We start from the raw sequence: 27,102 nt of genomic DNA, 5'->3' as shown, positions 1-27,102 counted from the left end.
CTGACAGAGCACGAGGAGGCCTGAATCCGGGCTATGCCCTCCATCCACACCATGACCACCCTCACCTGGACCGCTGTTGACTCACCTGGCTGCCTGCAGAAACCTCCTGATCTCCTGGTCTGCTCCCCTCCTCCCCCTCCCCTCTGCTTTCCATTCTGCTCCTTTGTCCCTCTCTCCCTTTCTTAGAACCCGCATGGCATCTTCTTTATTCCATGGTCTTGCTTGCCCATTGCCCATCTGCCTTACTCTTCCCACAAGAGGTCAGCTCTAGGAGGGCAGCTATTGTTAGAGCTGGGATCATGTTACAGGCCCCTGTCTGGCACATAGTAGGTGCTCAGTAAGTGCTTGTTGGATGAATACACATGTATCAGAGTGATCTTCTAACTACGAGAGTGCACAATCTGAAATGCATAAAGTCATCCATCAGCCTTGATGTATTAAACTCTCCAGGGTCCTGAAGCTGATGACTTGGCCAAGTTATCTGACCTTTCTGCACTTTTGTTTCCTCCTCTATGAAATAAAAGTTAAACTAGAGAATTCCTGAGTGCCTTCCTAATTCTAAAATTCTACAATTATATCAGAATATAACTACTTACCACCAACTTTCTGTTTCATTCCCCTCCCACTGGGGAAGGAATAAAAAAGGATGCATTTATAGTGTTTAGAGAAAGAGATGAAAGCTTCCAACCCTGCAAAGGAAAAAAAGTTCTTTTCTCAGTTTAAGGTGTTTTGCCTTTGGCATTTATGTTTTAATACTATAGCTTTTTAACGTTTTGAAACACAGTTTACAGCCTAGACCTATTCTGAGAGTCCTAACAGAGCTTTCCTAAGCGGGGCTGTTTGGATGACAAAAGAAAATATATATATACTAGAGTAGCCTTAGGCTGTTACTGAAGATAATTCAAAATCCTACTCCCGTGGAATTTGCAAGAGTGAACGTACAAAGATTTCTTTTAGTGTTTTTAGTCTAGACTCTTTGGAAACATCGGAAAGTATGTGCATAATCATTAACTTTTATTATGGTTGTATCAGGCTTTATTGCAGAAATAATGTAATTATTTGCTAGCTCTCCACCAGCTCTCACCCCTGGAGGCAGGAAGGTGTGTGGGGAGTGCTTCTATTTCAGACAGAGATTTTCCTCAGGCATTTTCCAGTTTTTACACCCAGGGAAAGGCCATAAAATTGATATACAGCACCAAATCATTTTTACAGTTGGAAACAAACTCACTCACTTTGGTTATGAAACAACCAAAGCTACTGTATCCTCGTGCAAGGACTAGATTGAAACCACGAGAAATCTCAACACCCCATTTGCTCCCAGGGTTTTCATTTTATTTATTTTTGGGGTGGCGATGTCAGCCAGCAGAGTCAGAGTTTTATTTCCTCTACCTTCGGTGGTCAAGGGCTGCTGACGTGCACTTGAACTCAACTCGTAAGACCCTCCACTTCCTCGTTCCCCTAATCACATTGCCCCAGGGACATTGGAATCCCACTTCTCTCCCCAATATCCAAATCTGTGCAACTGAAAAGTTTGTCTCAGCTGTAGCAGAAGTTTATCAGCAACACCCAAGTTTATTAATAGGCTGTCCCTAACTTTTCTAAAAAGCTAACTCAGCTTGGAAATTAGTGTCGGCTATTACATTGGTTAGAGGTTCACTGCAGCTGCAAAGTGGATATTCAGAGGATGGATATTTGGAAAATGGAATCTTTTATTTTTTTATTTTTACAGATTTATTGAGATGTAACTCACATACCATACACTTCACCTATTTAAAGTGTACAATTCTATGGCTTTTAGTGTATTCACAGAGTTGTGCAACCATCAGCACAATCATTTTTAGAAGGTTTTCATCACCCTGAAGAGAAACCTGAATGTTTTAGCCATCTCCTTCCAATCCTCCCCCTCCCCCCGCCCTTGGCAACCGTTCGTCTACTTTCTGTCTTTATGGATTTGCCTATTCTGGACATTTCATATAAATTGAATCATACAGTATGTGGTCCTTCGTTTCTGGCCTCTTTCACTTAGCAAAATGTTTTCAAGGTTCATCCACATTGTAACATGTGTCAGTACTTCATTCCTTTTGTTGCCAAATAATATTCCATGGTGTGGGTATACCACATTTGGTTTATCTGTTTATCAGTTGATGAGTCATTGAATTTTAGAACTGGAAGGCACATGGAAGACCCTCTAAGGTACCCCTCAATTTTAAAAAGGAGAAAAGAGACCTAGAAAGAGGAGGTGACTTGTTCAAGGTTGCATAGCCAGATGGGAGACCTGGCATTAGAGCTTTGGTGTTTTCCATCATGAAATAGTTCCAGCCTACTGAAAAGCATAGGAAAAATTATACGAACATGCATGTACTTACCACCCAGCTTTGGAACCATCTTACCATCTTTGCATGTTGTATCATTTAAAGAATAAAATATTACAGACACTACTGAAGCTCATTGTGTACCCTGTCCCTGATCCCTGGTCCTGGTCCCTCTCTCCCCAGTGAGAACTACTTTACTGAATTTAGGGTTTCCACGAGCATTTAAATTCTATTACTACAAGCACACATACCCACGAACATGCATATTTTGTACATGTATGCAAATTTTATACACATAGCATCATACTGTATGTACCATTTTGTAGTTTGCTTTTTACAATTTTTTTTGAGATTTAGTCATGTTGACACATCTAGCTATGGTTTACTATTTTCACTGCTTTATAGTATCTATTTTTAAAATATACCCACATTTATTAATCTATCTTCCCTTGATGTGTGTTTAGATCAGGGGTCAGCAAACTTTTTCTGTAGAGAGTCGGATTATAAATATTTTAGGTTTTGGGGGCCAAATTCCCTGTCATAACTACTTGCCTCTGCTATTGTAGCCAGAAAGCAGCCTTGGACAATATGAAAGCAAATGACCATGGCTGTGCTCTAATAAATCTTTATTTACAAAAACAGGCAACAGACCAGATTTGGTCCATGGTCTGATTTGCTGCAGATTTAGATTATTTCAAGCTTGGTAATACAAATGCAGCTGGATTGAATATTGTTGTGCTATCTTCCTTATGCACATGCAAGAGAGGCTCTCCAGAACATAGAACTGCTCTTTTAAAAGGAATGCACATCTTCCACTTGACTGTGTATTGCCAACTGTTTCTCCAAAGTAGTTGTATATGGAGTTCACGCTTATGAAGTCCAGATAGTTTGTGTCCTTTCCATATCAATTATTGTCGAACCTTTTCATTTCTCCCATCTGACGGGTATAAAATGATACCTCAGTATGGCTTTAATCTGCATTTCTCTATTATTTTGAAGTTGAGCACTTTTTCTTATTTATTGGTCATTTAGGTTTCCACTTTGTGAATGCCCTGTTCATAGCCTTTACCCATGTCTCTTCTGGGTTCTATTTTACCTCGTTACTTGTAGGAGTTCTTTGTAAATCCCAAAGGGTAATCATCTGTTGATTACAGACTACATTTATCTTTTCCCAGTCTGGGGTTTGTATTGCCCATTTCTTTCTGTTGTTGTTTGATGGAAAGGAGTTTCTAATATTAATGAACTATCAATCTTTTAATTTATAGTTTGTACTTTCTGAGTCTTGGTTAAGAAATCCTTTCTTTTTTTTTTTAAAATTTATTTATTTATTTTTGGCTATGCTGGGTCTTAGGTGCTGTGCACGGGCTTTCTCTAGTTGCGGTGAGCGGGGACTACTCTTCGTTGTGGTGCACCGGCTTCTCATCGCGGTGGCTTCTCTTGTTGCAGAGCACAGGCTCTAGGTGCACGGGCTTCAGTAGTTGTGGCTCACGGGCTTAGTTGCTCTACGGCATGTGGGATCTTCCCAGACCAGGGCTCAAACCCGTGTCCCCTGCATTGGCAGGAGGATTCTTAACCACTGTGCCACTAGGGAAGCCCAAGAAATCCTTTCTTAATGTAATTATTTTCCTAATCTTCTGTTTCAAATTTTGCTTTTTAAAAATTATTTATTTATTTGGTCATGCCGGGTCTTAGTTGTGGCAGGCGGGCTCCTTAGTTGCAGCTCCCCGGCTCCTTTGTTGTGGCATGTGTGCTCCTTAGTTGCAGCCAGTGGGCTCCTTAGTTGTGGCATGCAAACTCTTAGTTGCAGCATGCATGTTCCCTGACTAAGGATAGAACCTGGGCCCCCTGCATTGGGAGATTGGAGTCTTAACCACTGCACCACCAGGGAAGTCCCAAATTTTGCTTTTTATATTTAAGTCATATGGAATTTACTTTTGTGTTTGGTATGAATTGGGGGGTCTAATTTACTTTTTCCATATGCACAATCAGTTGTTCAGCTCCAATAACTGACAATTGATACAATCAAATATATTTTTAAAAATTTTTTATGCAGCAGGTTCTTATTAGTTATCTATTTTATACATATTAGTATATATATATCAATCCCAATCTCTTAATTCATCCCACCCCCCACTCCCACCACTTTCCCCCCTTGATGTCCAGACATTTGTTCTCTACATCTGTGTCTCTATTTCTGCCTTGCAAACCGGTTCATCTATACCATTTTTCTAGGTTCCACATATATGCGTTAATACACAATATTTGTTTTTCTCTTTCTGACTTACTTCACTCTGTATGACAGTCTCTAGGTCCATCCACGTCTCTACAAATGTCCCAGTTTCGCTCCCTTTTATGGCTGAGTAATATTCCATTGTATATATGTACCACATCTTCTTTATCCATTCATCTGTCGATGGGCATTTAGGTTGCTTCCATGACCTGGCTATTGGAAATAGTGCTGCAATGAACATTGGGGTGTATGTGTCATTTTTTTTTTTTTTTGACTGCATTGGGTCTTCATTGATGCACATGGGCTTTCTCTAGTTGCGGCGAGTGGGGGCTACTCTTCGTTGTGGTGCACGGGCTTCTCACCAAAGTGGCTTCTCTTGTTGCGGAGCATGGGCTCTAGGCATGCGGGCTTCAGTAGTTGTGGCACACGGGCTCAGTAGTTGTGGCTCACGGGGTCTAGAGCATAGGCTCAGTAGTTGTGGTGCACGGACTTAGTTGCTCCAGGGCATGTGGGATCTTCCTGGACCAGGGCTCAAACCCATGTCCCCTGCATTGGCAGGCAGATTCTTAACCACTGAGCCACCAGGGAAGCCCACATGTGTCTTTTTGAATTATGGTTTTCTCTGGGTATATGCCCAGTAGTGGGATTGCTGGGTCATATGGTAATTCTATTTTTAGTTTTTTAAGGAACCTCCATACTGTTCTCCATAGTGGCTGTATCAATTTACATTCCCACCAACAGTGCAAGAGGGTTCCCTTTTCTCCACACCCTCTCCAGCATTTGTCATTTGTAGATTTTCTGATGATGCCCATTCTAACGGGGTGAAGTGATACCTCATTGTAGTTTTGATTTGCATTTCTCTAATAATTAGTGATGTTGAGCATCTTTTCATGTGTCTCTTGGCCATCTGTATGTCTTCTTTGGAGAAATGTCTATTTAGGTCTTCTGCCAATTTTCTGATTGGGTTGTTTGTTTTTTTAATATTGAGCTGCATAAGCTGTTTATATATTTTGGAGATTAATACTTTGTCCATTGATTCGTTTGCAAATATTTTCTCCCATTCTGAGGGTTGTCTTTTTGTCTTGTTTATAGTTTCCTTTGCTGTTCAAAAGCTTTTAAGTTTCATGAGGTCCCATTTGTTTATTTTTGTTTTTATTTCCATTACTCTAGGAGGTGGGTCAAAAAAGATCTTGCTGTGATTTATGTCAGAGAGTGTTCTTCCTATGTTTTCCTCTAAGAGTTTTATAGTGTCTGATCTTACATTTAGGTCTCTAATCCATTTTGAGTTTATTTTTGTGTATGGTGTTAGCAAGTGTTCTAATTTCATTCTTTTACATGTAGCTGTCCAGTTTTCCCAGCACCACTTATTGAAGAGACTGTCTTTTCTCCATTGTATATCCTTGCCTCCTTTGTCCTAGATTAGTTGACCGTAGGTGCATGGGTTTATCTCTGGGCTTTCACTCCTGTTCCATTGATCTATATATTTCTGTTTTTGTACCAGTACCATATTGTCTTGATTACTTTAGCTTTGTAGTATAGTCTGAAGTCAGGGAGTCTGATTCCTCCAGCTCCGTTTTTTTCCCTCAAGATTGCTTTGGCTATTCAGGGTCTTTTGTGTCTCTATACAAATTTTAAGATTTTTTTGTTCTAGTTCTGTAAAAAATGCCATTGGTAATTTGATAGGGATTGAATTGAATCTGTAGATTGCTGTGGATACTATAGTCATTTTCACAATATTGATTCTTCCAATCCAAGAACATGGTATATCTCTCCATCTGTCTGTGTCATCTTTGATTTCTTTCATCAGTGTCTTATAGTTTTCTGAGTACAGGTCTTTTACCTCCTTAGGTAGGTTTATTCCTAGGTATTTTATTCTTTTTTTGCAATGGTGAATGGGATTGTTTCCTTAATTTCTCTTTCTGATCTTTCATTGTTAGTGTATAGGAATGCAAGAGATTTCTGTGCATTAATTTTGTATCCTGCAACATTACCAAATTCATTGATTAGCTCTAGTAGTTTTCTGGTGGCATCTTTAGGATTATCTATGTATAGTGTCATGTCATCTGCAAACCGTGACAGTTTTACTTCTTCTTTTCTACTTTTTATTCCTTTTATTTCTTTTTCTTCTCTGATTGCTGTGGCTAGGACTTCCAAAACTATGTCGAATAATAGTAATGAGTGGACATCCTTGTCCTGTTCCTGATCGTAGTGGAAACGTTTTCAGTTTTTCACCATTGAGAACTATGTTGGCTGTGGGTTTGTCATATACGGCCTTTATTATGTTGAGGTAAGTTCCCTCTATGCCCACTTTCTGGAGAGTTTTTATCATAAATGCATGTTGAATTTTGTCAAAAGCTTTTTCTGCATCTATTGAGATGATCATATGGTTTTTATTCTTCCATTTGTTAATATGGTGTATCACATTGATTGATTTGCATATATTGAAGAATCCTTGCATCTCTGGGATAAATCTCACTTGATCATGGTGTATGATCCTTTTAATGTGTTGTTGGATTCTGTCTGCCGGTATTTTGTTGAGGATTTTTGCATCTATATTCATCAGTGATATTAGTCTGTAATTTTCTTTTTTTGTAGTATCTTTGTCTGGTTTTGGTATCAGGGTGATGGGGGCCTCATAGAATGAGTTTAGGAATGTTCCTTCCTCTGCAATTTTTTGGAAGAGTTTGAGAAGGATGGGTGTTAGCTCTTCTCTAAATGTTTGATAGAATTCTCCCGTGAAGCCATCTGGTCCTGGACTTTTGTTTGTTGGAAGATTTTTTTAAAAAATAAATTCGTTTACTTATTTATTTATTTTTGGCTGCATTGGGTCTTTTTTGCTACACGTGGGCTTTCTCTAGTTGCAGCGAGTCGGGGCTACTCTTCGTTGCAGTGGGCGGGTTTCTCATTTCAGTGGCTTCTCTAGTTGCGGAGCATGGGCTCTAGGCATGCGGGCTTCAGTAGTTGTGGCACATGGGCTTAGTTGCTCCGCGGCTTGTGGGATCCTCCTGGACCAGGGCTCGAATATGTGTCCCCTGCATTGGCTGGTGGATTCTTAACCACTGCACCACCAGAGAAGTCCCTGTTGGGAGATTTTTATTCACAGTTTCAATTGCATTACTTGTGATTGGTCTGTTCATATTTTCATTTCTTCCTGGTTCAGTCTTGGAAGGTTATACCTTTCTAAGAATTTGTCCATTTCTTCCAGGTTGTCCATTTTATTGGCATAGAGTTCCTCGTAGTAGTCTCTTAGGATGCTTTGTATTCCTGCGGTGTCTGTTGTAACTTCTCCTTTTTCATTTCTAATTTTATTGATTTGAGTCCTCTCCCTCTTTTTCTTGATGAGTCTGGCTAATGGCTTATCAATTTTGTTTATCTTCTCAAAGAACCAGCTTTGAGTTTTACTGATCTTTGCTATTGTTTTCTTTGTTTCTATTTCATTTATTTCTGCTCTGTTCTTTATGATTTCTTTCCTTCTGCTAACTTTAGGTTTTGTTTGTTCTTCTTTCTCTAGTTCCTTTAGGTGTAAGGTTAGATTGTTTATTTGAGATTTTTCTTGTTTCTTGAGGTAGGCTTGTATTACTATAAACTTCCCTCTTAGAACTGCTTTTGCTGCATCCCTTAGGTTTTGGATCATCGTGGGTTTTTTTGTTTTTTTTTTTTAATATATTTTTTGGCTGTGTTGGGTCTTTGTTTCTGTGTGAGGGCTTTCTCTAGTTGCGGCGAGCAGGGGCCACTCCTCATCGCGGTGTGTGGGCCTCTCACTGTCACGGCCTCTCTTGTTGCGGAGCACAGGCTCCAGACGCGCAGGCTCAGTGTTTGTGGCTCACGGGCTTAGTCGCTCCACGGCACGTGGGATCCTCCCAGACCAGGGCTCGAACCCGTGTCCCCTGCATTGGCAGGCAGATTCTCAACCATTGCGCCACCAGGGAAGCCCGTATCATCATGTTTTTGTTGTCATTTGTCTCTAGGTATTTTTTGATTTCCTCTTTGATTTCTTCAGTGATCTCTTGGTTAGTTAGTAATGTATTATTTAGCCTCCATGTGTTTCTGTTTTTTACATTTTTTACCCTGTAATTTATTTCTAATCTCATAGCTTTGTGGTCAGAAAAGATGCTTGATATGATTTCCATTTTCTTAAATTTACTGAGGCTTGATTTGTGACCCAAGATGTGATCTATCCTGGAGAATGTTTTGTGTGCACTTGAGAAGAAAGTGTAATCTTCTGTTTTTGGATGGAATGTCCTATAAATATCAGTTAAATCTATCTGGTCTATAGTGTCATTTAAAGCTTTTGTTTCCTTATTAATTTTCTCTCTGGATGACCTGTCCATTGGTGTAAGTGAGATGTTAAGGTCCCCCACTATTATTGTGCTACTGTCGATTTCCTCTTTTATAGCTGTTAGCAGTTGCCTTATGTATTGAGGTGCTCCTATGTTGGGTGCATATATATTTATAATTGTTATATCTTCTTCTTGGATTGATCCCTTAATCATTATGTATTGTCCTCCTTGTCTCTTGTAACATTCTTTATTTTAAAGTCTATTTTATCTGATATGAGTATTGCTACTCCAGCTTTCTTTTTATTTCCATTTGCATGGATTTTTTCCATCCCCTCACTTTCAGTCTGTATGTGTCCCTAGGTCTGAAGTGTGTCTCTTGTAGATGGCATATATATGGGTCTTGTTTTTGTATCCATTCAGCCAGCCTATGTCTTTTGGTTGGAGCATTTAGTCCATTCACATCTAAGGTAATTATTGATATGTATGTTCCTATTACCATTTTCTTAATTGTTTTGGGTTTGTTTTTGTAGGTCCTTTTCTTCTCTTGTGTTTCCCACTTAGAAAGTTCCTTTAGCATTTGTTGTACAGCTGGTTTGGTGGTGCTGAATTTTCCTAACTTTTGCTTGTCTGTACAGCTTTTGATTTCTCCATCGAATCTGAATGATATCCTTGCTGGGTAGAGTAATCTTGGTTGTAGGTTCTTCCCTTTCATCACTTTAAATATATCGTGCCACTCCCTTCTGGCTTGTAGTTTCTGCTGAGAAATCAGCTGTTAACCTTATGGGAGTTCCCTTGTGTATTATTTGTCATTTTTCCCTTGCTGCTTTTAATAATGTTTCTTTGTCTTTAATTTTTGTCAATTTGATTACTATGTGTCTCAGCATGTTTCTCCTGGGGTTTATCCTGCCTGGGATTATCTGTGCTTCCTGGACTTGGGTGGCTATTTCCTTTCCCATGTTAGGGAAGTTTTTGACTATAATCTCTTCAAATATTTTCTCCGGTCCTTTCTCTCTCTCTTCTCCTTCTGGGACCCCTATAATGTGAATGTTGGTGTGTTTAATGTTGTCCCAGAGGTCTCTTAGGCTGTCTTCATTTCTTTTCATTCTTTTTTCTTTATTCTGTTCTGTGGCAGTGATTTCCACCATTCTGTCTTCCAGGTCACTTATCCGTTCTTCTGCCTCAGTTATTCTGCTTTTGATTCCTTCTAGTGTATTTTTCATTTCAGTTATTGTATTGTTCATCTCTGTTTGTTTGTTCTTTAATTCTTCTAGGTCTTTGTTAAACATTTCTTGCATCTTCTCGATCTTTGCCTCCATTCTTTTTCCAAGGTCCTGGATCATCTTCAGTATCATTGCTCTGAATTCTTTTTCTGGAAGGTTGCCTATCTCCACTTCATTTAGTTATTTTTCTGGGGTTTTATCTTGTTCCATCATCCTAAGACCTAGTCCTCTGTCTTTTCATATTGTCTATCTGTGAATGTTGTTTTTATTCACAATCAAATATTTTATTGCTAATCTACTGTAGGGGAGGAAGAGTATCTTTTTCTTTCTATCCTTCTGTGTTCTCAACTGGGGCTCTGTAACAAAAGCTTAACAGGAGAAAAGCATACAAAATTTATTTAATACAAGTTTCATGAGACACAGGAGACTTCATAAGGAAAGGAAGATCTGAAGAAACAGTTAAACCTCAGTGTTTTTATACCAGGTTTGATGAACAGTGGAAAGTTGTGGGAAAATATGATAGGGCAAAGGGGTATGAGCTCAGGGTAGTGAACTGAGGGGAACTTAGCAAAGCCTATTCTTTCAGATTCCTCTCAGCATCCTTCCATCTTTGAAGCTGAAGATTCTCCTTTCCTCCAGGCATGGGAGGGCACCTCTCACATGAGGGTCTTATGAACTGCTTCAGGAGAAGGTCAGAGTCCTTCGTGTACCTGTCATTTCTCAAATCCCTTCATTTAAAAATATTCGGTATGCCAAGGTGCTGTATCTTGGAGTAGCATGTCCTGGACCCTGTCACGACAATGCCATCTCTATCACATGAAAAATACCCATATGCCTGTGGGTTTATTTTTGAGTTCTGTCCCTTTAGTCTGCTTGTTTCTTTCTGGGCCAATACCTCACATCTTAATTCCTGTAAATTTATAATAAGTCCTGACATTTAGAAGGGCAAACCCACAAAATTCCCACCTTGCCCTGTTTCTCCAAAATGATCTTAAATAATTTTGGCTGTTTGTTCTTCCATCTAAACTCCAGGATAAGCTTGTCAATTTCTCAAAAAAATCCTTTTGGGGCTTCACTGGTATTGTATTGTATTTATATATTAATACGGTATACTAACATCTTTATGAGGTATTGAATATGTCTATCCATGAAGATGGCATATAGCTTTCCTTTTATATCTTTCAATACATACATTTTAGACAATTTTATAAATTGCATAATTTATAAATTTCACATTTTATAATTTTACATTTTATATTATAATTTCTTTATAAGAGTGTTACACATATTTTGCTATATTTATTCCTTGATCATATAATTTTTCTTGCTCCTGTAAATGGTAGTTTTAAAATTATATTGTTGCTGGTGAATAGGAATACACTTGGGTTTTATATATTAATCTGATATCCAGCAATCAAGATAAACTCTCTTCATTCCAAACAATGTATTAGCTCCAAAATTCTCTTGGATTTCTATGCAGATGATCAGATTATCTCTGAATTTTGACAATTTTGTTTTTCTTCTTTCCACCTTCCACCTTGCACTTCTTTTTCTGTTCTTAGTGCACAGGTTAGGACCTAGATCCATCATATGGTTGAATGAAGGTGGTAACAGTGGGCATTGCTGACTCATACCTGACATTATTTTCTCATTTAATTTGTGTAATAATTGCTATAGGTTCTCAACAAATGCCCCCCACTCCCAATCCAATTATGGAAGATCCTTTGTATTTCCAATTAACTGTGAGTCTTTACCTCAGTTTTTTAAAATAGTGTTTATTAATTACTATTTTTGTTATAGAAGTAAGATATACTCATAGAAACAGAAATTAAATAGGTGAAAAGTAGAAATGCCCATTCTCAGCCCTAGCCCTTTTCTTCAGACACAACCATTGTTAAGATTTTGTCTTTCCTTCCAAAAATATTCCTGTGCCTCTGTGTTTTCACACAAATAGAGTACATTTTACATACTGTTCTACAGTTTGCTTTTTTCAAATAAAATATCTTGGACATTATTCTATATCAGTACACATAGACTGCCTTCATTCTTTGTAATGGCTGCCCAGTATTTGGTTGTATGGATACCCATGATTTATTTAACCAATTTCCTATTGATATACATTTAGGCTGTTTCCTTATTTGTTTATTTGTCTGTTTGCTATTACAAATAATGCCTTAATGAACATCCTTGGACGTACATCTTTGTGCCTTTGTGCAGGTACACCTGTAGGATAAGTAGGAAAAGTTCTAGTTGTGAACTCTATTGTCTAATCCCCAAAACCCTTTCCTTGAATCACCCTGCCCTTCGCTGAAGAAGACCTAGGAAGACTGTATTTGCTTCAATCAAGACCCTCCAGGACACATGGCTCTTTGCATCTACTTCCCTCCTGGTCAAGAAGACAAACCAGGGGCACAGAGGGCAGACAGCCAGCCTTCTGGCACTTTTCCCATGGACCCATTGGTTCTTCTTGGTCTGTTTTAGCCTCTGCAGACTTTGGACCTGATTGTTTATCTAGATTCACAGTGCCTTGTGCTCCTTCCTCCTCCATGGACTGCCTACTTGGGTGCCTGGTACCTGTGGGGTCCTCCCCACCTTCAAGGACACCCTGGGTCTTGGACTTGGCTCCATGGTATCTGCTTGCTCTTCCTTTTGCCAAAGGACTCTTAGACTCCCGCTCTGTTCCTCCTGAATCTGTAATATTTGTTTCCTCCTTCCTATAATAACTGATCTCCTCCTACCCCTCAGCCTCTTTGATCCTAGCCCCATACCTTTAAAGGGGATCAAAATATGCCACCCCAAAACAGATACCCTGGCATAAGGTTTATTTTGGGCTGAAGCCAACTAAGAAAAAACAGCCACAGGAAGGGTTCTCTGTGCCCCCACTATCTGCCTAAAGCAGGGCATAAACTCCCCTTGCCAAGGTGTCCCCCACCCTTCTCCCGTGCTAGGCCAACACTTATCACCAGAGATGAGGACAGGATACGGAAGTGAGTCTGCACAAACAAACCTTCCTAAATAACCTTTATCTACCACTAGTTCCCCCCATAGACTTACCTCCCCACAATTTTCTGCCTCTAGAAAGAACAGGGGTTCCTTTGTCTTGACACTTCTCCACAATATAATGTCCTTTGTTAAAATGGTACATAAACCCCCAAGTCTAGCCACTTCTTTGGGTTTTCAATTTTTTTCCTATGAATCTGTCTTTTGTCAGTTTAATTCACATACTCTAGTCGTGGAACCTAAGAGGGTAGAGGACAAGTTTTCCCTTCCCTACATGTTCCATGCCCCACTCTCATCCACAACTCAGTGCTGATTCAACACCTACAAAGTATGCCTAATGTTCCAATATATTCTCTACCCTCCAGCCAGGGCACTCTTTTCAAGTGAAAATCAGATCATGTTACTTTCTTTTTAAAGATTCTTCTATGGTTTCTCAATGCACTGAAATAAAAAGAAGCTCAACCACCACCTCCTTCAGGTCTGCTCTGTCTCAGTTCATGGCTTTGAATTTGCTGCGTTCTCTGCTGGACACACTGCACCCCGCCCCCCATCTCTCTGCAAGCTCAGCTTCGTCCCCAACGTCTCACCTCCCCATTAAAAGCAGGCGTTATTCTTTATCACGGCTCCTCTCTTCTTTCTTTACCGTGAATGCATCACGTCTCCCCCACTAGAATGTAACTGATTTTCTTTGGAGGGATTACTTGTTCTCCATAATATGGTGTCCACCAACCTGCTCCACCTTCCCAGAGGGTGTGGCAAAAGCTCAGCCAATCAGACTCCCCCCATCTCTGGAATTTGACCCTTGACCCTTGTGGCATTAGAATTTACAACAACAAACCAATTGGAGCAGATCTATTTCAAAGGTGGGGCCCTGACGAGAATACCCTTTAGCTGCTGCTCTTTTGGCGGCCTATCCCTGCCTGCCCATCCCCCTCCATTCTCTACCACCCCTGCCTGTTCAGCTTTTCTTTCCAATTTATGATTTTCCCTCATCCTTCCCCCGACCTCCCTCTCTGATCAATTTAGCTGGCTGGTTTTCTGTTCCTGCCTGACCCTTTCCACCCTCTGAGGTCCCCCTCCTCCAGCCCCTCTCCCACTCCCCATTCATCCAGAGCCCTCTGTAAATATTTGAAGGAATAACAAAGGCTGAGAACTAACGTGTGACACTTTCTAAGGGGGAAAAGTCATAAAGAGGGAATAGGAGTGAGGCCTTTCGAGAAAGGTGCAAACAACATGAACTATTACTTGCATCATATACCTTCGGTTTTGTTTATGCTGCTTCCTTTGGCACAGATGTGGCTTCCAAGAGGCACCTGGGAGGAAAGAATGAAGCATCTGTACAGTAAATGACTCAGTTCTGAAAGGTCCGATCTAACCACCTTCGCCATTGTGGGTTATATCAGCGGCAAATCTATGGAATGTTTTTTTCTTTTGATGAAAGGGGAAGTTTTACTGTTGAGGGTCTGGAACAGTTACACATCAACTCAACTTTCTAATAATTTTCTAAATGCTGGAGACCCTATGTTTCACCTCTTGACTTAATGTGTCAAGAGTTGTTAAATCAGTTGTAAAATGGATTCATTCCTCTTTTCAACGATGGTCTTTTGCTACCCTCCAATGACCAACAGGAAAATGTGGACATGATCACTGACTTGCACTTTCTGGGTAAAAGGTAAATATGCGCATATACAAGGAACTAAGGGTGTCCATCCTCAAACTCCCCGAGGGTGGGGCAGTTCTGCCTGGGGCATTGACCACAGTGTCCCAGTGTCCAGCACACTGCAGGAGCTCACCAAATATGTGTCAAATGACTGATTTAGTGACTTACTTTTTTTTTTTTAATTAATTAATTTATTTATTTTTGGCTGTGTTGGGTCTTCGTTTCTGTGCGAGGGCTTTCTCTAGTTGCGGCGAGCGGGGGCCACTCTTCATCGCGGTGCGCGGGCCTCTCACTGTCGCGGCCTCTCCCGTTGCGGAGCACGGGCTCCAGACGCGCAGGCTCAGTAGTTGTGGCTCACAGGCTTAGTTGCTCCGCGGCATGTGGGATCCTCCCAGAGCAGGGCTCGAACCCGTGTCCCCTGCATTGACAGGCGGATTCTCAACCACTGCGCCACCAGGGAAGCCCCCATGACTTATGTTTTAATAAAAAGACTAACTTTGAAAAAAAGCAAATTGCTCTTTTTCCCCTTGTTTCAGATGTAAGCTAGAACTAGAATAATAAAATGCAGATTGGAAGATCATCTCCAACTGCCCATCTGAAGATGAATTCCCTCTAGATCATTTTGGCCATCTCTGCACAGCTTTGGATTTGGGCAATTTTCCCTTATGTTAAGCCAAAGACCATACTGCAAGTGTAGACAAAATGAGTCTACACCCTTACACGTGGTAGCTTCTCAAATATTTAGAAGCATCCTACCCTTTTCTCCAGGACAATCACCACCACCACAGCTACACCCAGCTCTCACCCTCAGACTCTCATTGTTTCAACTACCCCTGCTGCCCTTGACCAAAGACCCCTCCACCTACTCTCTAAAATAGTGGCGTCCCCAGGGCTGGGTCCTAGGCTCTCTCCTCTAATCACCCTAAAAGTTCTCTTCCTTTCCTCATCCCCGCAACCTTAACTACGGTCAGTAAGCTAATGTTTTCCAGACTTATACCGATGGTCCTGACATCTGGTCCACCCACATCTCCAATCAGCCCTTTGACCTCTCCCCTCGATGTCCCACCACCTCCCAAACTCCACCACTCCCACCTGCCCCTCTCTCAGTGAGCAGCACCCCTGCCCCAGCTGCTCAGACAGAAACCTGGTGGTCCTGCTGCTTCCTTCCTTCTCCCCCACCCCCCACCCCCAATCCAACTCAGCACCAAGGCTTATCGATTCGATCTCCAAAAGAATTCTCAGATGCCTCCCATCTCTGTCTCCACTGCCATCATTCCAGTACAAGACACCAGGCTTTCTCACCTGAGCTATTTCAGGAACCTCCTTTCCTTCCTTGACTAAAACTTTCTGATGACTTCCCATGGGACACAGAATAAAATCCAAACGTGATCTGCCTTCCCTGCCTCTTCAACACCCTCTGCTGTGTCTCTCCTCTGTGATCACAACTGTCTGCCACTCTGGTCTTATTGTGGCTCCCTGGGCAGACCAACTTCTCTCTGCCACAGGACCTTTGCATATGCTGTCTGAGCCTCTTCTCCGCCTGGCATGTTCTTCCCCTCCTCTCAGCACGATTTTCTCCTGCTTCTCCACTAGACACTGCCCGGAGCCCCCAGTTGCTGCCTCATAGCACCTAGAATAATCTGTCATCACATATTTACTTATACACATTTTTGTTATATGTCTGTGTCCTCCCTTCCCCCCTCCCCCAACCCATTCTAAACTCCATGAGGGAGGAATCTGGTTATCTTTCTCCCATGACATTCCCAGCACCTAGGAAAGCTTGTGGCACATATTAGGTGCTTGATAAATATTGGCTGAATGAACATGTGATGATTCAAATGTGCATTTCCAGCCAGTGTCTCTCCCCTGGTGGCTGACGGGGCCAGACATCTCTAATTATTCAAAACTGATCTCATGAGCTCTCTCCCCAGTCTGTGTCTCCTTGTATAACCTGGATCTCAGTGAAACAACCTCACGACCCCAGGGGCCACCATCGCCCACACATCTCAAGAGCCAAACCAAGTCTTATCCATTTGGCTTCTTTAACAACTGGCATTTCTGTCCCCAACTCTCCACCCTAACTGCTCTTAAGATTTTGTTTGACCCTCAGGCCTGTTGTCTTTGTAGCTTCTGACCCTGGGACACCCTCCTTCCAGCAACATGCTTGTGCCATGTTGGCAAGTGTTTGGGGAGGTATCTCCATGTGAGGATCCTGGGCCTCTCTCTGCCCCACTTGCCCCTCCTCAAGAGAGGGACAGCTCCCCTGACTAGTGTGTTTGGGAGAAGGCACGAAGCCCCCCTCCATGCCAGCTGAGCTCTGCTCCTTGGTACTGGCGACTTTCTAACTCAGGGGAGAATTGGCAAGTCCACTAGGCCAGGAAACCCAGCAAGGCCTCGCCGTGTTCTGATGTCCCCTTTGTTCAGTAATAAAATGACACTGTGGTCCCCATCTCCTGACTCCCCTATTTCTCAATCACACTGAAAAATGGGAACCAACCCAGTGCCTGCCTCCTAGAATAGGGAACATTATTAAGTTAAAAGGTGTGAAGCACTTGGAAGAGTGCCTGGCACAGGAGAAGTTCTGCAGAAATGTTAGCTATCACCACTGTTATTATGATAAACTCAGATGAAGGGAAAGGCGATGATTATCAGCCCTGGGAAACTCCAACAGTCCCCGCCAAACCCCCAGCCCCAGGGACACACACACACAGAGCCGGTGGAGGTGCTCATCCAAAGCAAAGTTTTACAGTCACATGGGAGGGAAAACTGCGTTTCATCAGCAAGCCACCATGTCACGCTGCAAGCCACACCAGGACCCCTCCAAACCAGCACGATGCTGTTGAGAGAGAGCCAGAGCCGGGAGCCAGAAGTCCCTGAGGGAGCTGCTCTCCCCGTCCTTGAAGCTGTGCAATTCACTTAATCTGCAGTGAAGGCAAAAGCTTTAGGCTGTGACTCAAAGCTTTGTCATCTTCTGATTGGTTTCTCCCTCCTCCACCCTCTCCTCCTCCTTTTCCTTCTCCTCCCAACCAGATTCCAGACCTGCCAGATCCACTTCCGAATGGTTCTTAAACTCTCCTCCTTCCACTGCCCCGCCCCCTTGACTTCTCTGGACCATTTATTATCAATTCACAATTCCACTCCTTCCAAACCCTCCCCTCCCCCACTCTGCAGCCAGAGGTCCCTTTGATCGTGTCATCCCCCCATCTCCCACTGCTCACAACAAAGTCCAGACCTGTTCCTCACCAGCTCCTTTTCCAGCTCCTTGTCTGGCTTAGCCTCCCCGACGCCCCATCAGGCATCCTGGGTCTAGACACACAGCCTCCTTTCCATTCCTCGACGGGCTCTGCGGTCTCCAGACTACCATTCTTGTGTTAACCTTTCGGAGGTAGTGGACCAGTCAGATTCTTAGCTACAGATGGCAAAACTGACTGGTTAATTTAACTGGCAGAAAGACAACATATTGAAAGGATACAGGATGGAGCAGCAACCAGTAGGAAGGCTTAGAACCGGACTTTAAAGCAGCCAGGGCTATGCACAGTCTGTACCAGGTCAACTTCCGGGTCCCGGCGTCCTGCTGTCATGATGGGAGGTGTAACCACAGCGGGAGAAGCAGACCCAGGACCTTTCTAAAATCATGTAACTTGCTGTGGATCTATACTTATCTCAAAGCAAAAAGTTTGAAAGAAGGACAAACCAGGCAGGGATAGGGTAGGGGTTCTGGGCACAGGGAAGAGAGCCCATGCCACGTCCGCCCATAGGTACTGTGTGCAAACGATGCCGCGGCCTACAGAACCTCCGCTGGCCACATCTCTCAACTGTCCCCGCTTCCATGAGAACGTGCGATCGGCTGAGCACAGATCTCAGATATGTGCCCCAGCACCAGAGAGGGGGTCTCATCCCCTCACCTGCCTATACAGGGGCCTCTACCAATGCAGGGGTAGTCAAATAGGTGTTGGGAAGTCAAAGAAAGGGGCAAAGTCCTCTTCGGGGAGAGCCTGTGAGCCCCAGCCTGGATAGTTTGCATATGTCTTGACCACTGCAGCACCATAACACCTGCATTGTCATTCATTCATGCCTGCCTGTCTGCCTGCCTGCATGCATTCATTCAGTCAACAAATAAGAACGGTGCCTACCTGGAGCCAGCTCTGCAGGGGATACCGCAGATGGCAAAGCAAGCAGGAACCCCTGCCCTCCCAGAGTTCCATCCTGGCTGTCCTCCTCATCTGGCAGTTTTCCTCTTTCTTGGGCTGAAGATATCCCCTTGACATAGATGCAGAAACAATATACGAGGTGAGGAATTCCACTTCCCTGCGGCTCCCAGACATGTTGCACCTTTGTCACCTGTATCCCCCAGGAGTCTTGCCCTCATCGTTTTTATTTATGTATTTATTTTTTTATTGAAGTATAGTTGATTTGCAATGTTGTGTTAATTTCTGCTGTACAGCAAAGTGATTCAGTTATACATCTACATACATTTTTTAATATTCTTTTCCCTTACGGTTTATCACAGGATATTGAATATAGTTCCCTGTGCTATACAGTAAGATCTTGTTGTTTATCCATTCTATATGTAATAGTTTGCATCTGCTAACCCCAAACTCTCACTCCATCCCTCTCCCACCCCTTCTCCCTCTGGCAACCACGAGTCTGTTCTCTATGTCTGTGTGTCTGTTTCTGTTTTGTAGATAGGTTCATTTGTGTCATATTTTAGATTCCACACATAAGTGATATCATATGGTATTTGTCTTTCTCTTTCTGATTTACTTCACTTAGTATGATCATCTCTAGGTCCATCCATGTTGCTGCAAATGGCTGCCCTCATTGTTTTTAAGTTTCCCTTTCTATTGTGCTCGGATTCCTGAGATTTTTCTTAGAGGTCCATATCAGTCTCTTGTATTTGTCCATCATTATGTAACCTTCCATTTTTAGGTACCTGTCCCTTAAAAATCTCAGCTCTGCTGTGGAATGATGTCTACACTCACGCCGATTTCTCCCTCATTAGTAAGAAAGTCATTTGTAATTACACAGCCAGAGTTTCCAACTTTTCTGATCTCCCCTTTTGAGATGCATGTGTTAGTATCATAAGGCTCCTCAAAGTCTTTTGAAATCTCCCACACTAAAGATCAGAACACACACCTGACTACATTATCCTTCTCGAATATCATGAACCCTAAGGTCACACAATTGCTTACTTCCAGGTTTCTATCATTTCTGCTTGTCTAACATCCCCTCCATATGGTAGCCATTCCTGGGGGTGGTTGCTTTGAGACATGAAATTGTTAATAAGGCAAGTCAAGAGTTTGTCAGAAGGTCCCACAATCCATTTTTACTGCAATCCCCATAGCCCCCTTTCCCTTCTCACCAAGCTCAACCAATACTACTCCTGCCCTGTTCTTTCCAGCCTTTGAATATATCCAACTCTTTCCTGCCCCAGGACCTTTGCACCTGCTATTTCATCTCCTCTTTGCTTAGCTAGCTTCTTCTCTTCCGATAGGTCTCAGGTTGAATTTCACAGCCTCCAGGAGGCTTCCTCTGATTACCCTTCCCTCTGTAGGTCCCCCTTAGTTACTCTCCATCTTAGCTCTTGTTTCTTCAGAGTTGCAATTATTGTATTTACTAGTCTGTTTATTTGTTGATTTTGGTTTCGGTTTTTGCTTGCTTCCTGCCATTGAGAGGTCAGGTCCAGGAGGGCAGGGACTCTGATACCTGTCTTGTTCACCACTGTGTGAACAAGTGCCTGTCCAGTACCTGGCTAATGGCTGATACTCAACAAACTTTGGTTTGTGAAAGAATCTGATCTACGACTCACAGACTTCAAAAACAAACTTATGGGGCTTCCCTGGTGGCACAGTGGTTGAGTCTGCCTGCCAATGCAGGGGACACGGGTTCGAGCCCTGGTCTGGGAAGATCCCACATGCCGCGGAGCAACTGGGCCCGTGAACCACAATTACTGAGCCTGTGTGTCTAGAGTCTGTGCTCCCCAACAAGAGAGGCCGCGACAGTGAGAGGCCCGCACACCGCGATGAAGAGTGGCCCCCGCTCGCCGCAACTAGAGGAAGCCCTCGCACAGAAACGAAGACCCAACACAGCCATAAATAAATAAATAAACTCAAAGTTAAAAAAAAAAAAAAGCTAATATTTAAAAAAAAACCAAAAACAAACTTATGGTTACTAAAGGGGAAACATGGGGCAGGGGGAGGGATAAATTAGGAGTTTGGGATTAACATATACACACTACTATATATAAAATAGATCACCAACAAGGACCTACTGTATAGCACAGAGAACTCTACTCAATATTCTGTAATAACCTATATGGGACAAGAATCTGAAAAAGAATGGATATAAGTATATGTATAACTGAATCACTTTGCTGTACATCTGAAACTAACAATGTTTTAAATCAACTATACTCCAATATAAAATAAAAATTAAAATAAAAAAAAAAGAAACCGATTTACACAAAGAGGCTTCCTTCAGATGTCACTCCTAGATGCTGCTCTCTGCCCACGGGGAGTTCTGTCTGAACCAGGATGGGATTTCTCCTGGGTCCAGGTGGCCCACAACATGCTATGACAACAGCTACCTTCTGGCCTTCTCTTACCTTCCCTCTCTCTTCACCCCGCATCCCTCAGACTTACAGCCAGTTCTCACCCTTTAGGATGGGGCGCACTCTTGCACAGCCTACTTCTGTGAGATCCTACTTCTGGGCCACGAGTATTATTTCTGCCTGTCCTAACTGTTCCCCAGGTGAATCACTGGGCACTTCCTGCCCTCCAGTTCCTTTTTTTTTTTTTGTTAACATCTTTATTGGAGTATAATTGCTCTACAATAGTGTGTTAGTTTCTGCTTTAAAACAAAGTGAATCAGCCATACATATACATATATCCCCATATCTCCTCCCTCTTGCGTCTCCCTCCCACCCTCCCTATCCCGCCCCTCTAGGTAGTCACAAAGCACCGAGCTGATCTCCCTGTGCTATGTGACTGCTTCCCACTAGCTATCTGTTTTACATTTGGTAGTGTGTATATGTCAGTGCCACTCTCTCACTTCGTCCCAGCTTACCCTTCCCCCTCCCCGTGTCCTCAAGTCCATTCTCTATGTCTGCGTCTTTATTCCTGTCCTGCCCCTAGGTTCTTCAGAATTTTTTTTTTTTTTTTTTAGATTCCATATATATGTGTTAGCATACGGTATTTGTTTTTCTCTTTCTGACTTACTTCACTCTGTATGACAGACTCTAGGTCCATCCACCTCACTACAAATAACTCAATTTCGTTCCTTTTTATGGCCGAGTAATATTCCATTGTATATATGTGCCTCCAGTTCTTTCTACATCACCCCACTGTCCTCCACAGCAACCCAAGTCATTGATGCCTTGGAGTTTTTCTCCCTCCTCCGAAATATTCAGCTCCAAGCTTGCTCGGGATGTAGCCAGTCCTCAGGCAAACACATTCTTGACCCTGCCCCATGTGCTCACTTCTAGCTAAGAGCCTCTTTTTCCTGGTATCTTAAGATGAGCAAGATCCAGGAAGTCAAAACCCAAATAAGTAATCACTCATCTCCCTCATCTTCTCTTTCAACTGTTCTCATGTCAGCAGGAGGAAACTGGGGAAACCCTCCTCTGCTTCCTCCAGCGTCGGGCCCAGGGCCCCACAGTCTCCTGAAGGTGCCGCCCGGACCAGTGGCCCCTGGGTGGACACTGCAACAGGTGGGCACATGGACGGGTGGTCGCTCCGGGGGGACAGAACATCTCCAGGTCCAGTCGGTCCGGCCGCTCCCACTGGCTGGGAGTACCCCACCCCCGTGACTCATCTCTCTCGCAGAGACCTTCCTGGGCCCTGCTTCTCCAGAAGACGTGGTTTCTCCCGTCTCAGGGAGCAGCTATAGGCTTTCTTCTCTCTTCGACGTCACAGTCGTCTGCTCTCTTTGATCTTGTCCTGGGTTTGAGAGGATCAGAATCTTTGACTGCCTGCTTCTTCTGTTCCTACTGGTTCTGTTTAGAAATGGAAGACTGAGGTCGGGACCATCTCTGCCTGGTTCATCCCTGTAACCCCAGCACCTAGCACAGTCCCCGTTCTTTACAGGCGCTCCAGATCTTTGCGGAATGAATGATTCAGTTATTCCTGGGAACTCTTCTTTCTAAGAAGCTAAACCTGGTCCTGAACTGGTTTGTCTTCTCTTTGGACCCAGTAACCAGCTTGCGTTTGCTGCTCTACTCAAGACAGGAAGATGCACACTTCTCACTGTCTGTCCCTGGAACTGTCATCATGATGTTTTGGATAGGAATGGAATCCCAAGAAAGATTCTGATCCTGCGTGACTGTGAGATGATGCTTGTGAAGTGCTTGCTTTGGTGCCGGGCACTGTGTACAGGGGCAGGTATGAGGAGTGGATGACGGTGATGGGGAGGAGGAGGAAGAGAAGGAGGATGACAGAGGTGATGGCGATGACGAAGGTGACAATGAGGGCTCTCCCTGGCTTACTAAGCTAAACTGCATTTATTTCTCAGGCTCTGGGTCATCTCCAGCACGCCCACACTCATTCCAAGGAAGCCATTAGCCACTTCCTTCTCATGACCAATTAGCACAGCCAGTGAGAGCAGCCAGGTGGTGAATTGCCTGGCAAATGGAAGAAGAGCATATTCACATTTGTGTTGTTTTAAATTTCGAATCTCTGCAGTCAGGATCTCTTATCTGCTTTGTCTCCAGACTCAGGAAATGGATATTCTTGGGGTGTCTGGGGAGGACACAAATAAATCTGGAAAGAATTTTCAAATGGTTCCATGTTATGGTGATAAATTGGATGTTTCTTCCTCAAAACTAATTATCCATATCATAAAATCATACAGATCAGATTGAATTATAGGATCACCTATTTTAACTAGTCTAATTAGAGAATACTGTTGGGGAAGAAAAAACTCCTCTTTCCTCTTTCCTCTTAGGTTCTGTAGCTGGGATCTGCAAATTAGACGGACAAAAGCCAGATTAACAGGAGAAAAGGCATACAAATTTTATTTGATGTTAATATTTTTAATTTTTATGTGTATGGGTTAATATTTTAATTTTAACACACATGGAGGACTTCATAGAAAAGAAATGAAGTGGTTAAACTCAGGGGGCTTGTATACCATTTTAACAAAGGGCAAAAAATTTTTCAGAAGTGAAAAGACAGAGGACAAGGGTTTTGGTTTCTAGGAGTGGTAAATCATGGGAAGGTAAATATATCGGAGAAACTAATGTAAGATAAAGCAGGGTTTTATTTATGCGGACTCATCCTGGTGACATCTCCATCTCCAGTGATAAAGGTTGCTCTTCCCTTCCTGGTATGAGAGAGGGGAGAACATCTTCACCAGAGAAATTTATGACCTGCTTTTAGGCAGATACGGGGATGGCAGATTGCCTTTCCTGTGTCTGCTTTTTCTCAATTGCCTTCAGCTCAAAATAATCCTTATGCCAAAGTGGTGTGTTTTTGGATGACATATTTTGATCCCCTTCAATATTTTAAAAGAAATTTAGTTATATTACCCTCAAAACTATAGAAACCCAAAGTGAGAGAAAATAGAATCTTGCCCCCTGAAGACACTGGCAGATTTATTTAGGGAACAGAGAAGGATCATTTAAATCAACATTAAATTAATAATATACAAATGAGGGCTTCTAAAATCAAGACAAACATGTTTTTCTGTTACATAAATTAGATGTTTTCCCTCTGATCTTTCTTGCTCAGCAAAACTTCCTTTACAACAGGTATGTAAATTATTACATACTTGCAACTAGTGAGGTTGAAATAAATTATGGTTGATGTGACTGCCATTATTAAAAATCATTTAGGAGGAAAAAATATTTTATTTCTAGGTTTCCTGAGAAGCTCAGTTTTAGAACCCCGGTGGATAGAGGGGACCTTCCAGGTGCCTTCATCCCATGACACCTCTGCACAGCCAGTCTTGTCTGTTCTGGACAGAAAGCATCAACTCCAGATCCGGCCACCTTCTGCGGTCCCGTTGCTGATGAATTTTAATGGATGCTGAGACCGGCATTCGTTCATGTCTTGGACCACGAAGAGCAATGCTTATTTAGAATGTTTCCTTCCAAAAGCCCAATGTTTTTGAAATCACATTAAACGTACTCTTCCCATCTCCTGAAGCATAAAAAGAGGAAAATGAAATTAATTTCATCACAGGCATATCTCAGAGATATTGTGGGTTTCATTCTAGACCACTGCAATAAAGTGAAATCCCAATAAAGCAAGTCACACAAATTCTTTGGCTTCCCAGCGCATATAAAGTGATGTTTGCTGTCATCTATTAAGTGTGCAATAGCATGAGGTCTAAAAAAACAATGTGTATACCTTGATTACTTTCTTGTTAAAAAAAATGCTAACCATCATCTGAGACTTCAGGGAGTTATAATCTTTTTGCATAAGTAACATCAAAGATCACTGATCACAGACCATCATAGTAAATATAATAATAATGACAAAGTTTGAAATACTGAGAGAACTACCAAAATGTGACACAGAGACAAGAAGTGAGCAAGTGCTGCTAGAAAAATGGTGCTGACAGACGTGCTTGACACAGGGCTGCCACAACCTCCAATTTGGAAAAACCGCAGTACCTTCTAATCACAATAACGTGCAAGACAATAAAAAGTATGCCTGTACATACATAAGCAAATCAGGCCGAAATCACAGAAAACTGGATAGCTAAAGTAGAGAGTTATACCTACTGCAACATTCAAAAGACTTTTTGTCTTTTGGCTCTTAGGAGCTTCACAATTTTCATAACTTTTCAATAAACAACTCTTTAAACTAATGAAGCATAAAGGAATAAAGTCAAGAGAAGAAATCACTGTTTTCAATAACCCAAAGTTCAAATCAGATTTTAAAACGGGTGTTTGTCTACCTGCTTTAGGATGGGTCAGCACCTTGGGTCAGGACCAAGTGCCCGGACAAGGTGGACGTTTTCGGTCAGCATCCAGCTGACTGAAGTAGGCATTCCCCTCCTACAGGGTAGAAATTAGAAGATGAAACACCTAATACTAACAACATGCCAGCGGCGGCTATGAAACTTCAGAACCATGAGGGTTTAAACGCATCCAGGCTGAGGGTGGTCTTAGCGGGAGCCCTCCCACCAGGAGGCCAGTTTAGGCAGAAAGTCTTCTGCTTCAACCCTCTCTTTTAATGGTTTTCCTGCCCTCTGCACGTCCATCCGTCTACCTGCAAACAAAACACAGGCAGGCAGCTCCCAGGCTGCTGGTCCGGAAGCAGGGGCCCCCAGCGGTCACTAGGAGCTGCAGAATCTCTGCCTCAGACCAGAGGTCTGTTATCCCTGGGCTCCCACCCACAGACCCATTTTCTGGGAAGAGTAAAAGCAAAATCAAACAAAAGAGCACTAGCCTCTGTTCCTTTCTTTTACATTGAACTGCTGGCCTAATGGCGTTTTACAGTCTGGAGCTGAATGCGGATGACCTCAGCCAACTCCGGGCTGTATTAAAATAAATGTAAAATAAATTCAACAGGCCCTGACTCATGAGAGATAATGGAAAGTCTAACTGCTCCAGGCGAATGTAAAAGAACCAAGATGGGGTCTATTCAGCGCTGAATTATGAGCCCCAAAGATTACCCTGAAAGGCGGGCTCCATCAGGCTCGAGCAAGCCAGTCACATAGGGAATCCGAACGTTCAAGGCCAAATCCGGAGTTTTTGTCAAAATTGTCTTCCAGGACTGTAAATCCACACCCTCTCTGGACAACCTCTGGGAAATTTCACTGTGTTAATACATGCGAGGGGGCCCGCGTGTGGTGGCTTTGAAACCCATTCTTTATGTCACACCTCGACTTGTTTCCATTCCTAAAGTGGCTCTTTCCTTGGCTGAGAGCAGGCCCAGCAAATATGAGGGTGGAGAGGGAAAAGCTCCTCAAGGACCCCACCCCACCCTGCTAGGGGTAACTCCCTACCGCTTAGGAAACTTACCTGTTTCTGGGAAGGGCTCCACATCACCGCATGGAGCTCCCTAGAGACTAAGAGGATGTGTAAGTCTGAGCTTCAGGGTCAAGAGAAACCTAAGTCATCACTTTCCTCAAAAGTCTGATGCCACTGATCCGATCTCAGAAGGGAACAACCAGTAAGGGAGGACGAGGGCGGTCTGATTTTGCACCTGGAGTGGGGGGTTGAGATTAAAGTGCACTGCGGGAGGGGCTGGATGGCCAAGGTCGCTTTTTGCCTGCACGGGGTCTCCGGCAGCGCCCCTAGCCCGGCACTGAACTTGGGTCTGTCCCTCTTCTCGGCCCCGCGGGGGCTCCCCCAGGTCACAGAACAGACCCAGTTACTGGATCCGTGGTCGCAAAGCCAGGATTCCCTCCCGATCTGCCGCCGCTCAGACTACTTCTAGAGGCTCAAGTTCAG

The 27,102-nt window shown here is 43.0% G+C and overlaps 1 long non-coding RNA gene across 1 annotated transcript; it reads right to left on the bottom strand.

Annotated features, from left to right (window-relative positions):
* Nucleotides 1-23,758: 23,758 nt before the first annotated feature.
* Nucleotides 23,759-26,803, bottom strand: LOC137760828 (uncharacterized). Its single transcript, XR_011073370.1, has 3 exons — nucleotides 26,671-26,803; nucleotides 25,602-25,701; nucleotides 23,759-24,838 (listed from the first exon to the last, which is right to left on the bottom strand). It is a non-coding gene; the product is annotated as an uncharacterized lncRNA (long non-coding RNA).
* Nucleotides 26,804-27,102: the final 299 nt, after the last annotated feature.

This window comes from Eschrichtius robustus, chromosome 3 (assembly GCF_028021215.1).
Source record: "Eschrichtius robustus isolate mEscRob2 chromosome 3, mEscRob2.pri, whole genome shotgun sequence".
In the NCBI taxonomy this organism is placed as follows: domain Eukaryota; kingdom Metazoa; phylum Chordata; class Mammalia; order Artiodactyla; family Eschrichtiidae; genus Eschrichtius; species Eschrichtius robustus.
This window is presented reverse-complemented; position numbering and strand designations above follow the sequence as displayed.